The sequence below is a fragment of the Ostrea edulis genome, chromosome 7, assembly GCF_947568905.1.
Source record: "Ostrea edulis chromosome 7, xbOstEdul1.1, whole genome shotgun sequence".
NCBI lineage: Eukaryota > Metazoa > Mollusca > Bivalvia > Ostreida > Ostreidae > Ostrea > Ostrea edulis.
The window spans coordinates 61,279,200-61,295,212 of NC_079170.1; the positions used below are offsets into that span (position 1 = coordinate 61,279,200).

At 34.4% G+C, this 16,013-nt stretch overlaps 1 long non-coding RNA gene across 3 annotated transcripts; it reads left to right on the forward strand.

Moving 5' to 3' along the window:
• Positions 1-822: 822 nt before the first annotated feature.
• On the forward strand, positions 823-5,090 carry LOC125653221 (uncharacterized). 3 transcript variants are annotated; one of them, XR_008797159.1, is made up of 5 exons: positions 823-926; positions 1,231-1,338; positions 2,398-2,548; positions 2,699-2,825; positions 3,860-5,090. It is a non-coding gene; the product is annotated as an uncharacterized LOC125653221 (long non-coding RNA). The 3 variants fall into 3 exon arrangements; XR_008797158.1 differs by having other exon boundaries at positions 2,411-2,548; XR_008797160.1 differs by having other exon boundaries at positions 2,411-2,548; positions 2,709-2,825.
• Positions 5,091-16,013: the final 10,923 nt, after the last annotated feature.

The window sequence follows — 16,013 nt, forward strand, 5'->3', positions numbered from 1 at the left end:
CGGTAGTTAGTATTTATCCGGAATGCTAGTGCACAATGGCGGCAATAAACAAACGAAGCAGATACGTTGAAGGAAAAACTTCTTTATTTCTTTCTTACCGTTATGTAGACCAGTGAAAATAATGAACAACGATTAATCGCATAAATCCCATGAAGAATAGAAAACTGAAAGTAGGGCAAACATAGATCCCTGGACATATCAGAGGTGAGATCAGGTAAGTAGGGCATGAATGAAATGCAAAACTCACTGTCTGAACCAAATTATCCTACTGGTTTCACAATCCCATTACATCGAAATGATCATTGTATTTTCGTCCAACCCCCAACAAAAAATCGGAAGGTAGACATTGATTTGGGGGAGTGGACATCACCGGGGGGGGGGGGGGGGGGGGGGGGGGGGGGGGGGGCTAAAGTGTTAAGATGAAAATGGGGGACCCGAGGGATGTAATCAAGTTCATCAGTTACAGCATGTATACCAGAACTAGTAAATACACAATTGGCTGGAAAAAGAGCAATATGGACTTGTATAATTATATAAATGGGTATGTTTAATTGTTCAGAATGCAAAGTTGCAGTATGTATTCACATAGACATATATAACGGATAACATATTTTAACTGTTGAATAAACATTTGAGGGTGGGTTAGTGATGTTTTCATAACAATAACAGGTACACTGGTCATCTCTGGTCCCAGCCTATGCTTATTAACACTTGTCCACTGACACTCTGCTTCCTGGGCTCAGGTAATGTAAGATTTAATTTGCATTTTCCAAATTTATCCGGATTATTTTTCACATACTTTTTATATCCAATTTTGTCAGAATGTAAAATTTTAGTACTGAATATTCTTGCACGGGATTTTGCTTGCTATGGTGAATTCAAGCTGTTTGACCCTATATTCACAGATACATAGGAAAATAATCACGGTAATTATCTTTATAGTGATAGTATGAATACATTGTTGACTTATTATGTTTTGACATATCGTATTTTTATTGTAAACAAGGTTAATCATAATCTCGAGTAGGTCTATGAGATGTAAACAATCGTCCACATAGTCATGTCAGATATTATATTTATTTGCTTAAATTATTCAGCAGTGTCAGTATTACTAGTTATTATATTAAGTATTTTATAGTGTATTACTAGGTCAGTCTATGGTACAACATTTCAGTAATAGATATAATGCACAGCATACTTGTAAGTTTGTTTATTTATTCTTCATTGTAGTCAATCTTTTCCCTTGTAACCTATGTGGTGAAAATAAAGATGAAAACGGGAAACGAATAGACAATTATTTATGAAGTGTGATAAGGAAAACAGTCTCATTCACTATAGGTAATGTCCAGCTACCTTTTATTCTTAATCTATCCAGGTACATGTATTAAGAGGTCTGTCTCCAATAATCAAGCTATGTTATAGAACTGTGACCCTCTGGTAGGTACTGAAGATATTTCGGTCAGTTTTAGCAAACCAAATATATTAAACTTATGAAATTACATTTGATTATCTAATGAAAAATATTAATCAACAATTGATCCATATAATGAAAAGACTTAATTTATCTTTGCAAGAAATGTACAAAAATAGGAAAATGGACAGTTTAAATCACAATTGACCACTTGGGGAGTATTGACCGGGACGGTTAAAACCACTAGTTAAAACCGGTTTTAACCGCCCGACCCTGCTATGCCTCTATGGTATTCAGAGATAGTTTAAAAGTGAATTTATACATTACTTGATTCTCCTAACTACTACTTTATGGCATAAATTGAAGATTCAGTCCCTGGTGTTGCCTGTGTTGGAGATCTTTTATCTTGAAAACAATAGTGCCATAGCTATAGTGCCACACAACCAAAGAATGTAGTAAACATACTACTACCTTTGCATGTATTAATTAGCAAATTAAGGTACTAGTAAATATAAATGTAAGGAACAAATGTCTAGGGTGTTTTTTATCTATTAAAAAGATTGTATCAAACTCTAAATCTAATAAGTAAAAGTTTGTAATATTCCAGCTTCAGGAAGTTTATCCTATCATAATGGAGGTGATTAGCTACTTTGAACCTACTTTCATGGATCTACCATATTATCTTTTTTTTACTATAACATTTGACTTTATGTTACTTTTCAAAGAAGGTGTAATTTATACGTATAACGTGCATCACATGCAATTTTAATGATGCAGGCAAATAATTTTGATGCAATTTAAAAGGCAAGCGTGAACTGTAGATCTACCCAGATTAGATTCAATAAGAATTGAAGGTCAAAACCATGGTGGTAACACAAAGCATCTGCATACAAGATTTTTTAGGCTTGTTAAATGGAAAAATTATATGAAAATAATAGTCTCCAGTAATATCTACATTTTAACTCATATGAGAAATCTTATAACAGTTTCAATACTCAGATCATGAGATGGAAACCAATGTAATTGAGACGAAAAGGGAGTACAACTCGAAATATCAAGAAAAAACAAGAAAGGCCATTGTGAATCAGCAGATGATGTCCTATACAACCATCCCTCCATGACACATGCAATGGGAAGGTAACAGCTAAGTATATACATATAAATGATATTAAAATCCCATGTGCTCGTTCCATATAATGTCCCTTGAACATTACAAATATTTACTTATTCCAAATACATGTAGTTCAACGTCAAAGTCAGAAATTCTAAACATTTTTTTAATTAAAGTTTATTTCAGGAAACAAAGCCTGTCTGAAACTCCAAAATGACATTTCCAGAAAGCTGAAGAATGGATAAAAATGTATCTACCATCTTACAACCCAGATTTCATTCCACTGAAAAGAAAAGGGACAGGGTAAGAAGCTATTATTAATAAAAGATATATATATGCTGAAACATCTTAAAAGATATATTGTTAGCTCACCTGAGCTGAAAGCTCAAGTAAGCTATTTTAATCACTTTGTATCTGTCATCTGTCTGTAAAATTTTCACATTTTCATCCTCTCCAGAACCAGAACCACTGGGTCAAATTCAATCAAACTTGGCATAGATAATCCATGGGTTAAGGGGATTCAAGTTTGTTGAAATGAAAGACTATATCCCCTTCAAAGGGGCAATAATCACAAAAATGTAACAATAGGCCGGGGGGGGGGGGGGGGGGGGGGGCATTTAAAAATCTCCGCAAGAACCACTGGGCCAGAAAAGTTCAAATTTACATGACAGCTCTCTGACATAGTGCAGATTCAATTTTGTTAAAATCATGGCCTCGAGGGTAGGGTGGGCCACAATAGGGGATAAAGGTTTTACATACAAGTATATAGGAAAAATCTTTTTTAAAAATATCTCATGAACTATTTAAGCTAGGGCTTTTGTCTTTTGTATATACATTTTTAACAAAAAATTCTTTCATGTGATGCAACGGTGTTTGATCTTGTGACTTTGACCTGGAAATTTGACCTACTTTTGATAAAAATCTGACCTATTCAATATCTCAACTATTTAAGACAGAGCTTTCATATTTTGTATATAGATTTCTTATGGCAAGATCTTTTGTATCATGCATGTACCATGATCAATTACCTTGTAACCTTGGTCTTATCCAGAACAGCAAGATCTTGTCGATCATATTGGTGTTGAGGCATTTCTGTGTAATGTGAATTCATTTTCAGTAATGTTGTGATCCTTTGGGGCTCATGTAGGCTGGAGCCACAATATGGATCAACATTTTTCATAGGAATAAAGACTGAAATCTTTTCAAAATCACAACAGCTGTACAATGGCAGGGCCAAGGTGACTCCGTTGAGCGATGTGGCTCTTTGGCCTCTTGTACTGTTTAAGACGCATGTATTTAAAATTTATCATAGGGTATATTTGCATTTATTTTTTCAGAAATTTTGCATGTCCATGTCTTGGAAGGTGAATAGGTGGAAAGTCAATAGATGCTTACTATATCAGATGCTTGCAGAGGATACTGGGGATAAAGTAGCAGAAAATTATGGAAAACAGGAAGTGGCAGCCAGGACTGACATCAATGCAATAAACAATGAGCTGAGGAGATGGTGATGGAACTATATAGGACACGTGCTGTGGAGGGAAGGTGACAATGACAGTGAGATGGCCTTAGGTTGGACACCAGAAGGGAAGAGGGCATTTAAGAGACCGAAAACAACCTGGAGAGGAACAGTAGAAGCAGAAAGAAAGATTGCAGAATGAAGAAACTTGAATGAGATCAAGATGGTAGCAATAGAACAGAGTGGATTGGAGAGAGTCTGGTCCTATGTGTTTTGGCATGGAGAGAACTAAGTAATGTCTAGATTATTGGAGATAGGATGACCAGGAATATGAATGGATGTGCTGGAAACTGTACTAAGACCCTTATGTATTTGGATAGATTTACATACGATCATGATTTTGCTATGAAAAACTTGAAAAAAATTCTCAACTCATATTGTAGCTGACATTGTACATTTGTACTTATTAATATTTCAAATGAACATATTTTTAGACATACAATATCTAAACTTTGGAGTCCACGTACATCTCCACATTGGATAATAGGTTATGATATATGTGTGTGAAATCTTTTCCTATGGTATGCACATGTTAACACATTAGTTTAAATGATGATGTATATCTTATGACTATGGAAGAGAATGTGTTCAGAACAGAATATGTGTCTAGAAGAGTTGTTGCCCTTGATTGTAATTCATTATTTACATGGGGTTGAAAAATAATCCAGCACACAGTAGTACTAAATACATTATGTTAAAATACATTTATGAATGGTATAAGTGATACTGTTAATTACTGATTAATACACTTTGTGAAATCATATTATTGTTATGTTTAATAAATTTCAAGGCTGCACCTTTGTACATTTTACAATATAATATTCTGCACTTTGGTATCAAATTCTCTTAACCTAATTTAAGAGTTACATATTCATTAACAGCAAGATAATTATGATATGCTATGTAGTTTGTCAAAGGACATTAGCTGTGAAAGTGATGGCAACTTTTTTATTCAAAATCTCTCAATAAGGATATATATTAATGCCTAATAATGATATTTATTTTGTACAAAAACATGAGAAACCTAATAAAACGACAATAGATTGTCACTTTTAGTGTATAGAAATACATAAGGATGAATTATTGTCTTGCAAGACAATAATCATTTACATGTAATTACCAAAATTCATGTGATATTCATACACATTCATGTGCCTGTTTTGGGGTTAAAAGGTGTTTGAAATAATTAAATACTGGTGTTATCACTGAAATATACATGTGTGATATGGAGCAAATTTCATTTAATTAATTTTTTTTTTGTATCAAAATGACAGCTAATGCCCCTTTAAGAATAACTATTTTCAATGCACATCATAATAAACTTGTTGAGCTTGAAAGAATATTGGCTATAAGGAATCTTGATCGTAAATATTTAAAATATTTTTAATTTTTCTCAAGGAGTTCCTTATAAACAAGCATAAAATCATGATTATAGTACATTGACTCTTGTGTGTTTCAATCTGTTAGACTTTCCCATTTTTCATTTCTTGGAAGTTGTTTTAAAAGAATTGGTGGTCTTGAAAAAGGTTGTAGTGCACAGCAAAGGTCAACTGCTATTCAACAGTCTGTATACCTAGTCACCAATGGCAAAGAAAGAGGTCATGTGGTTCTGCATTTCACAGGGCCAGTTAAGGGGCTAAAAGAATACAGTGTTAATGACAATTATTTCCATGAATAATGAGAGACATCTCCCATCTCTTGTTAAAGTGTTCTTCTTTAAAGATTTTGTGGGAGATGAGAAATACTTTATTTGATGCACAGACACCAAATTAAAAGTGGAGCTTGTTGATCCTAAGTGACATTCCTGCCATTATCTTCAATGCAGTTTTCCATGTGTCTTATAAAGGTTTGCAAACACTAGTGCTTGCATAATGCACAGACACGTGAAGTGGGTTGTGTACCTGTACAGATCTGTACACACCACTACCCCTCCACTGTCTACAAAATATATACCTGTAGAACCAGTAATATCACCAGAATATGTTATTTCCCCGACGATCACCTTCATTAGTCATTATGAAGTCAGTTCTACATTCTATGAGCTCTGGTGAGATATTGATACATACTGTACCACTGGATCTAAAAGAAATCCATTTTACCACCGTCCCATTCCAATTTAATATCCTTTACTCTCATGCGCTTTAAATCAGAGACTGAATACTTTTAAATTTGATAAAGTTGAATTTTCCATTATATTCACATGCATAGTAAATTATCATCCCTTGCGAATTATGATATACTGGCTGACCCCCCCCCCCCCCCCCCTTACATTGCATGGTAGGATGAATCCGCCCCCTTCTTTACATGTATAGTGTTGAAGTTTGGAATAGAGAACATCTGTTATGGATTTTTTGGACCCTTTTTTATTTTCGTTTGATAGTGAAGAATTTTAGACGATCGCGATTTATCCTCTGCTACCCCCCCCCCTTTCAGGAAAAACCATGCTATGTGTCTGTCTGATGCTCTTAAGATTCTTATGTGCAACAAAAATGGAAGTTCAGTAAAATTTCTGGCAACTTTCTTGCATATTGTATTGAAAAAAAAATAATTTGATTTATAGTCAATATTAGCCCTAAAATAATATATGTCTCTGATATAAAGCCTACCAAAAATACCGTGTAATTTCATTCCAAATGTACCTAGCCAAATTTGTCATGTATTTGGATGTGTAAGGTATTTTATATCTATTAGAAAATATTTTATTAAGATTAATTTTTCGAATTTGAATATGGCGTATTATACGCCAACAATTATTCCGGAAATATATTATCTATTGGTGACGTTTCACCCAAGTAAGTATAATCTCGCGAGAATACCGCTTGTTTTCATCTGCCCGTGTAGCACATTCTTAAATATCTATAATAAAAAAAAATGTCTTCCTGTAAACATAATATTCACGTGGATATTACATGCATGTTTACAGGAAGACTTTTTTTTTTTATTATAGAAAAACGTTGAGTGCCTGTGGAGAGAACCCAGATACAATGTACCTGGGAAGAGACCACCGACCTTCCGCAAGTAAACGGGGAAGCTTTCTCACTTACGTGTGATTTTGAGCGCGATGCTGTTTTTGTACTTCTCGAGGGAGAATACTAGTATTTGATCGATATTGTCAAATGTTGACCACAACGACGGGAATGAGTGTGCTCATGAAAATTGTCCCAGGATTGCCTTATAAAGCAGACATTGTATTCGTCCAAACTTAGCCCTATTATCTACAGATTTGAATTCAAAGTCGTTCAAAATACTGTACTAAGAATGGCCATGCTGTTATTTTGAAGAATATATAGAGAATAATACATGACAAAATCTGTATATCACACTCCATATCAACCCGAGACTCCAATATCAGCCCGAAACTCCAATAGCAGACCAAGACTCCAATATCAGCCCGAGACTCCAATATCAACCCGAGACTCCAATATCAACCCGAGACTCGACTCCAACATCAACCCGAGACTCCAATACTGAATCGATCTAGTGCACAACCGAAAGTTGTGAAATAAAAATTGCATGACCGACATCCGGTTGTGCAACAGCCTCCCCTAGATTCTAAGTTGACCCTTACAAATTAAATTGGATCTTAGGGACCGGTCAATATTTATTAGGGGGTTGGGACCGGTGCAAAATGCAATAGGACACACATTTATTTTGACTCGCATATTGATAGGACTCCAACTTTTTTTTATTTTCAACACTGATAGGACAGCTATAGATACACTGTATATAAATATATATATTTGCAAATGTATCAATGAACAACAAATATTATAAAGTATTTAAAACTTTTTATTCAACTATCTTTTAAACAATAATACTGAATTGTATACATGCTTTATTCCACGTCCAAGTTGAATTAGAATATACTACAGACAATTTGCACTGAATTACTGGACCTTTGAAAATTTTTAATATCAGAACACGCAATTAAAAATCACAAAAAAGTATTCAGCTGTGAATAAAATAGCAAAAATTACATGCAAGTTTTGCATGGAGTATGGATTTTCAATCGTAGAAAATAAAAATGGTATATCATGTTGGCCATAACTTGAAAGATACAGACCAAAATTTAACCAAAGTCTAAACTCATCTTTGATAATTTGATAGTTTGCCATTACAACATATCATTGGGTTAAATGTTGTCTGATGTTTCATTACAAGTGTTAGGCCGTTCTAGACACCCTGATTTTGAGTACGGATAACTCCGATTACCTGATCAAGATACATGTATATAGTCTAGTCAATCTAGCAAATCACCTCAAAGTAATTGGAACAGAAACAAACTCGATGGAATTTAATAAACAAAAGCGTGGTTAACAACATACAAAAAATCGGACAATGGGAAATATTTTAAATTTAGACTTAAATGTTTTAGTAAACCATCGATATTTTGTGATCTTTACGGCACGCCGTACACGTAAAGGGGAGTAACTTAACTGTGACAGTCATCGGAATAAAGTTATACACGACGATCTAAAGTGCATGTAATAAAAAAAACGCGATTAAACAGCTTAACAGTTGTATTAAAAAGGTGATTTTAAGACCTTCTATATACATACAATATTGCTCAGCATCTCCTATTCTTTGCCGACTTCCATTCCCGGGGAACTTTCGCGAACAAAGCTTCAAAATATTTTGTTTGACCCTTTACTGAATTAATTTTAATTATGAAACACAATATTTACTTTAGAAGTAAATTATAAATGAAATCTTAAAGAATTGGTGTCAATTTACAAGGGGGAATTACATTTGTTAAAAACAAAGTATGGAAAGCCATTCGGGTTAAAAGTTTCAGTTATTTTGTATCTTCATCATTTGAGCAAGCGTTTTGTATTAAAAACTTTTATAAAACTAAGTAAGTAAAATAATTTGCTTTTCTTTTTCAAATTCAGGTTTGGGGAGTCATTCATGGGTAATAATAATGATAATAAAACATTGATAATATAAATAATAAAATTCAATGTACGTAAACACTTGCGCATAGTATCATGATTTGATGTAAAAAATCTAGTAGTTACTCTTTCTAATTAGTCTTGGGCTCATGACCTGCGGAACCACATCTCCTAGCAGCATGCGACCAGCGCGCTAGATCGCCCGGCCATCTATTCAAGACAAAACTTGTTTTCGATGACGATGGAATTCTCGCCAGGCTGGCACACGATCATTGAGAATGGAAATGGGATACAGTTATTTATCGTAAATTTTAGAGGATCATACAAAATGCACATTGTATTTGAAATGTCTTTATATAAAGCACAGAAATAGCAACGAACTCTGAAATAAACATAACTGCCCTAAGGGACGAGATCAATGTCGGATGAAAATTTATATTCAATTAGTTAGGGGGAGGGGAATAAAAACTTCCGTAAGTTTCTGTCATCCGACATCGATTACACTTTAGTGGAAAAGGAAAAAGACAAGCGACTGTTGAATACCACATAATATTTAAAACATATTAATGAACATTTAATTGATTTAATGTACACTTTCATTTGTGAATAAACAGTAGAAAAGGTATACAGAGTGTTATTTATAATTGTACGTTTCTTTTCTTGTTATTCGATTAGTTTCAACATTTGTCATATTAAGTTTTAATTGGGGGGTGGGGGGGTGGGGGTGTCTTGGTGAAAACTATGTGAACTTAGTTTTTTGTGAGACATTGAACTTTTGATCTTGCCTCTAAGTGAAGAATATCGTTAAAACCAGACATCTTTTTAGGAAACGAAGTTTGTCAATCCTTGCCATTTCTACATGCATTCACAGGATGCAACACAATGTCAAGAATGTTCGGCATCGGAACGGGTCCTGTATACTTAAGAAAGCAATGGAATGTCAAAATGTAGACAAATCGCGAGCAAATTTTGTATATGATTAATTTTTAAATGGAGGCAGGCTACTGACAAACAAGTTGATGGTGCAAGGGCAATCGGAACTCCTCGAATGTCTCGCGCACTTGGCATAGATCTCGGATGTAATACGATGGCATCCATGAGCGAATTTGATGCATTGTCAATTGTGACGTCACAGCAATGCATCAAATTCGCTCATGGATGCCATCGTATTACATCCGAGATCTATGTTGAGTGCGCGAGACATTCGAGGAGTTCCGATTGGGTGCAAGGGTTCCAACTGTCTCGTTTTAAGGATATGCGGGACGATGATCACGTGATGGTTGCGAATTTATTATAAATTTAGAACCGGACGCAGCGTAGATAAGCTTCCCGAGAAAAATCACAATTACTGCACAGACACACTATACAACGTCATAATAAAAAAAAAAGTACGTCACGGCGTTGTATCGCGGGGAAAATGTCATCATATTTTGTTGTAATTTACTACCGCTGTCAAGTGTTTTGTGTAAATCTGTTGATTGAATTCTTGTCAAATGATAATTTTCATTTTATTTCATAGTGATCACAAGTCTCCTTTTCATATATATACATTGCATATATCATATATATGTATAGTATGCGCCACAATAATTTTGATAGTATAGCCTACAAGTCACCGAAATCGCACCTACATGCACATGCAATTTGCATCTCTAGGCATTTACAAAAAGAAAGTCAACCGTCTGTAAACAATGACTCAGTGCAAGTGTATGATGATCGTTTGTTGATATTTACATGTACTATAGTAGTGTGAAACTAGAACTGGACACACATTTCTCCGAATTTTGCTTGGGAAACGTACAAACTATTCAGGTGCTTTTATAATCGATCCTTGTTTGCGAAAAATACCCCCCCCCCCCCCCCCCTTATGACGACAATCGTTACTTTTGGTCAAATATTAACGTCCATACTAGGAATGTTTAATTTTTGCAAGCATTTTCATGTAAATATAAGTACGCTTTATCTCTGAAACTATTTCATATTCCAAATTATTTTTACTAACTTTACGAAACACTGCTGCGGAAATGGTAACTAACTTAAAAAATATGACACACGTCGGAATTTATGCGAGAAGCAGACATGTGAAAAAGAAAAAGGTGCAAAGTCACAACATGTGCGATACATAAATACCTTGAAAAATAGCATGGAGACGATCGAGCCAAGCGACACTAGCTACCATGGCTTCGGAAATGCTGTTGATCTGGTAAAGGAAGTAGTAGCTCATATTGGCGTTAACTAGACCTAACCCGTGGTTTGAAAGAAGACGTATTGTTTAGAGCTAGATTAGACGTTTTGTTCGAAGCCATGTTTAATATATGCATGTATGTTTTTAAAAAAAAAAAAATGTTTCCATTAACTCAATTTTTGTTTCATAATTATGAAAATTCTAAATATTTCAATAGGTTCAAAACAAATATAGTTTCTAACAATGTATTCCAAAACAGGCACGGATAATTAGGCTGCCCCCCCCCCCCCCCCCCTTGCACCCCCCCCCCTGTCTTTGACATTGAGCTTTTTATTTTTAATTTTGTAGTGCAAATAAATTGAGACTGTCCCACCCCCCATTACTTTTAACAGTAGTTGTACATGAAAAGAATATAAGCTTGAAAGTTCTTAATAACAAATATTTCGCCAAGCCTAACCCCAAGTGAACATATCAATGTATAACTTCAAGGACGCCTATCTCAAAAGCAAGATTAGCTTCACCCCTTCATATTTCAACAGGAAGTTGGCAATATGAATAGCTTTTAATTGAAGTGTTTGCAAAAAAATTCATTGACAAGTTTTTGAGCAGTGCTTCATTTAGTATCTGGGCTACCCTGTTTTTGAGTACCAATTTCCACCCCAAATCCTTAAATTTTCCCAATTTCTTATTATATGGTTATGTTTAAGCATTTTATTATTATATATTTTATATTTTACATATATTCTAAAAATTATTGTAAAAGATATAGATAAAAATTCCATCAAATTATTTTTTTGAATTGAAAATCGGAATAATCTTGTAAAATTCACAATTTTCGAAAAGGGGGGTAATTCAAAGCTTATTATCTCTCTTGTATACCTAGAAAGTGGCCATGAAATTTATACACATTGTACAGGACATCCTGATGGTGCTTCATGAAAAAAAGAAAAAATATTCATTGACGAGTTATTTTTGGCCACATCGTCCCGCATGTCCTTAAGTCAACATTTCGCAACTTCTATGGTCGTTATAACAATCTACTTTGCCAATACAACCTATCATTGGGTCAAATCTTTTTGACTTGTTTCATATCGATTGTTATACCGTTTTTGGCACAATGATATTGAATAAGGGTAACTCCGTTTGTCTGATTAAGATAAAGAGCTCACGGCGGGTGTAACCGGTCAACAGGGGGTGCTTACTCCTCATAGGCACCCGATCCCATTTCTGGTATATCCAGAGGTCCGTGTTTGCCCACCTCTCTATTTTGTATTGCTTATAGGAGTTACGAGATGGATCACTGTTCATTATCGTCACCTTCCTAAATGAGGATTCCATAGAGAAAAAGATATCTTCTGGTGTCGGTGTCATATCGACTTTGTGCGATGGAATACCATAGAGACACTTATAGGAGATTTGCTTTGTGAAGTATTGTCTAACACAATATCATTTTTATAAGTTCAGTCATTGCCACTACAGCTGCAGAAGAGGAGCACTGCAAGAATTTGTTTTAAGTCATAGAGTGGACTAAAGAAATGACTAATTTGGATCCTTCGAACTGGGGCTTATCACTGCTTTCAGAAATTCTTGTATCCGTTAAAACTAAATTACAAGTCGCGCCAGATAAACTTTTGAACATTATTCGCTGTAAATGCAAGGCAAATTGTGACACTAGCCGTTGTACTTGTAAAAACATGGACTGAACTGTACTGCAATTACTCAAATGATCACTTATATAATTATCAGGCACGTAGCAACAATGGCTCTACCCCTTTTATCATTACATGCAAAGTTGATAAATTTTTACGTACAGAGGTCGATTTTTAGACAGATAGGTTGCCCTCCTCTTTTTAAGAAAAAAAAAAAAGCATTGTCGTGAACTGTACACAGTGGAAGTGTAAAATTGAACTGAGAGAACAACCTTAGCCCCCCCCCCCAACACACACACACACACACACACACACACACACACACACACACACCATCAAGGGTTTTTATAACTTTGGATTAAAATTTACTTGTCAATTTTCAGGCAATATTGTGAAATTATCTTCACCCCCTCCCCCCATCTTTTTTTACGATGCTGCGTGCCTGATTCATTTTGCTTTTAATTCTATGTGTCCATCGTTTTTAAAACAGATTACTTCTGAAATGCTCGGAATTGCACAATAATTTGGATAGAACAAAACGTCAAATACGGCTATAACCCCCACCTTCTTTCCCAAACTCTAGAATTTGACGAAGTGCACGTATTAAAGATTTCTTTATAAAATGGAAGAAACTGAACCTTGTTTCGTCATAGATGTAGTACAAACTGTTAAAACTCAGCTTAATGAAGAATTTGGTAACGTAAGCTTTACTATACACTGTTTGTTTTAAAATACTACATGTATTTATGTGAAACATAGGACCGGAATGGTAAACGCGCCTCCAATGTCCGATGTAAGGGGAGTAACTGCAAAAATGTAGGTCATCTTTAACAGACCATTTTTGAAGGGGCACTTGTTTTGTGTTAACAGTTTATTTTAATGTATAAATCTTCATGTGGTAACTCATATATGCCTAATGGACAGGAAAAAGCATTTTCTTCCAAAATCCAGTTTTTAACGATTTTTGTAGGAAAATGAAGATTTCAGCCCAAAATTCGGAAAGGGAAAATGAATTTTGGTGCAGAAAAGTTTAGTTCTGCATTTGGACGTTTTATTCTTAAATCTATAAGATCAATGTCATATCTTCTATAAAACAGTCATTTGCTATCATTTCCAGTTTTTCACTATTTTTGTTTTAGAAAAAGGTACGTTTTCCTACCTAAAATGGTATTTTTCATATATATTGCCAATAATCTATATATCTTACTTGTAGAGCAGTATTCAAAATAAATCCTAACCTCAATTTTTTATTGGTAGACTCAAATGTATGACAAAATGTGGGTTTTCTTCTTAAAATTTCAATCTTTAACAATTATATTCAAAAAAGCAAGATTTTACCCAAAAATTACAGTCAAGGAAAGAATATATTCTGCTGTAAAAAAAAAATTAATCGAACATTTCCAGGTTGAAATTTGAAATATGAAACTTATTTTTACTGTATGTTACATGAAATGGACCTTTTCTTCAATTTCCAGTTTTTAGCGATTTTCATGAAAAAACACATCATTTTACCCCAAAATTCCAATTTTCCCATCGAAATACAAAAGCCGATTTTTAATATGTTGTTTGCACGTGTTTTCTTGCATGAATAATCAAATTTTCATTTCTGTTGCAATTAGTTTGAGGTTTTGCTCATATATGATCTAGATTGACTAGACTAATAGGGCACACGGAGAGTGTGACCGGTCGACAGGGGATGCTTACTCCTCCTAGACACCTGATCCCACCTCTGGTATATCCAGGGGTCCGTGTTAGTCCAACTATATATCTATTTTGTATTGCTTATAGGAGTTATGAGATTGATCACTGTTCGTTATAGATCTTCACCTTTCATAGAGAATGCTGAGATGTGAAAAATACTTGTAAGTACATGAGACAATTCAGAAAAAAAAACAGCAATAGAAAAATATGCAAAACGTAGTACTTTATACAACAATTTAACAAAAAGAAAAAACTTATATGAAAATAATGAGATTTGTAACTTAATCACTAGACAAATTACCGAACAAATAATGACATAAGTTTCTGGGAAGCTTAATCATACATATATATATTAGATAGGACACACACTTTTTAATTACACATCTGATATAGGACAGCAACATTTTTTGTATTTTTAGGAGATAAGACATGTTGTTTTTTTTAAATGGAAATATGGAATGCACCAGTCCCCCCCCCCCCCCCCCAATAAATATTGACCGGTCCCTTAAATAATTTTTTTTAAAATAAGAATGTGAATCTCTGGGCAATTCGATATCCTATGATTTCATAGTAAGCAATACACTCTCGTTTGACGCTGGAATTTGTTTTGACGCGAGAGTCGGTAGGCCTAGTGAATTTTTACCAATCAAGTTACTTTTTAACGAAAAAAACTGCAAATGAATTGTACTTACATCACCTTCGCTAGCCAAGGGTGACGATACACGGTGAAAGAGGAACACTTACTTACATATGTAACACTGCCCTTTACTATCATGTCTTGTAATTGTCACTTGTTTATCGAGAAATTTCATATTTAAATAAAACAACCAAATTAAAACAATGAGAGCAATGTGAATTTTAATATTTTACTGGATATTGGGAATCTGTCATTTCTACAGTATTTTGTAAGGTTTGAAAATTGACTATCAGATGATAAGAAATTATGTCATTGGGTGTTTTTGTATGCACGTTTAATCAATATGATATTCAGTGAGAACACAGCAGATGTTCATCATTAAGGTGTTTTGATAAGCATGTTGGTGTTGTAGAAAGTATTATGATAAAAAGGGTTGAATTTCCAGTGTTTGAATTGCATTTATTTTAATTCCTATTTACACATTGTGACGGTCACTATCCCCCCCCCCCTTTTCAAAATTATCGAATTTTTTCCGGCGATCAGTTCGTCGTCATTCGTATAAATATTTAATGATAAAACGATACATTTTCCAAAAGATCGAAATGAACTTACACGTACTTGTATATGCATACCTTTCGGCATGTTATTCGATCCGCGGACTTAACGATATCGTTATCATGGTTACATGTAGATATATAATATAGGTAGTCGGCACACGGACTAAATAGTTTCTAATATCTGTATATCTTTTACTCATGTTAACTAATCATGCTATTTATTCCGTTTTTAAAAGCAAAAAATCATTCAGTAACATTTACGGAATAAATGTTATCGTGAAGTCCGCGCCTACCTTACATTTCAAAAAGTTACAATATTAACGTGAACACTGGAAATTCGACACTATTTAT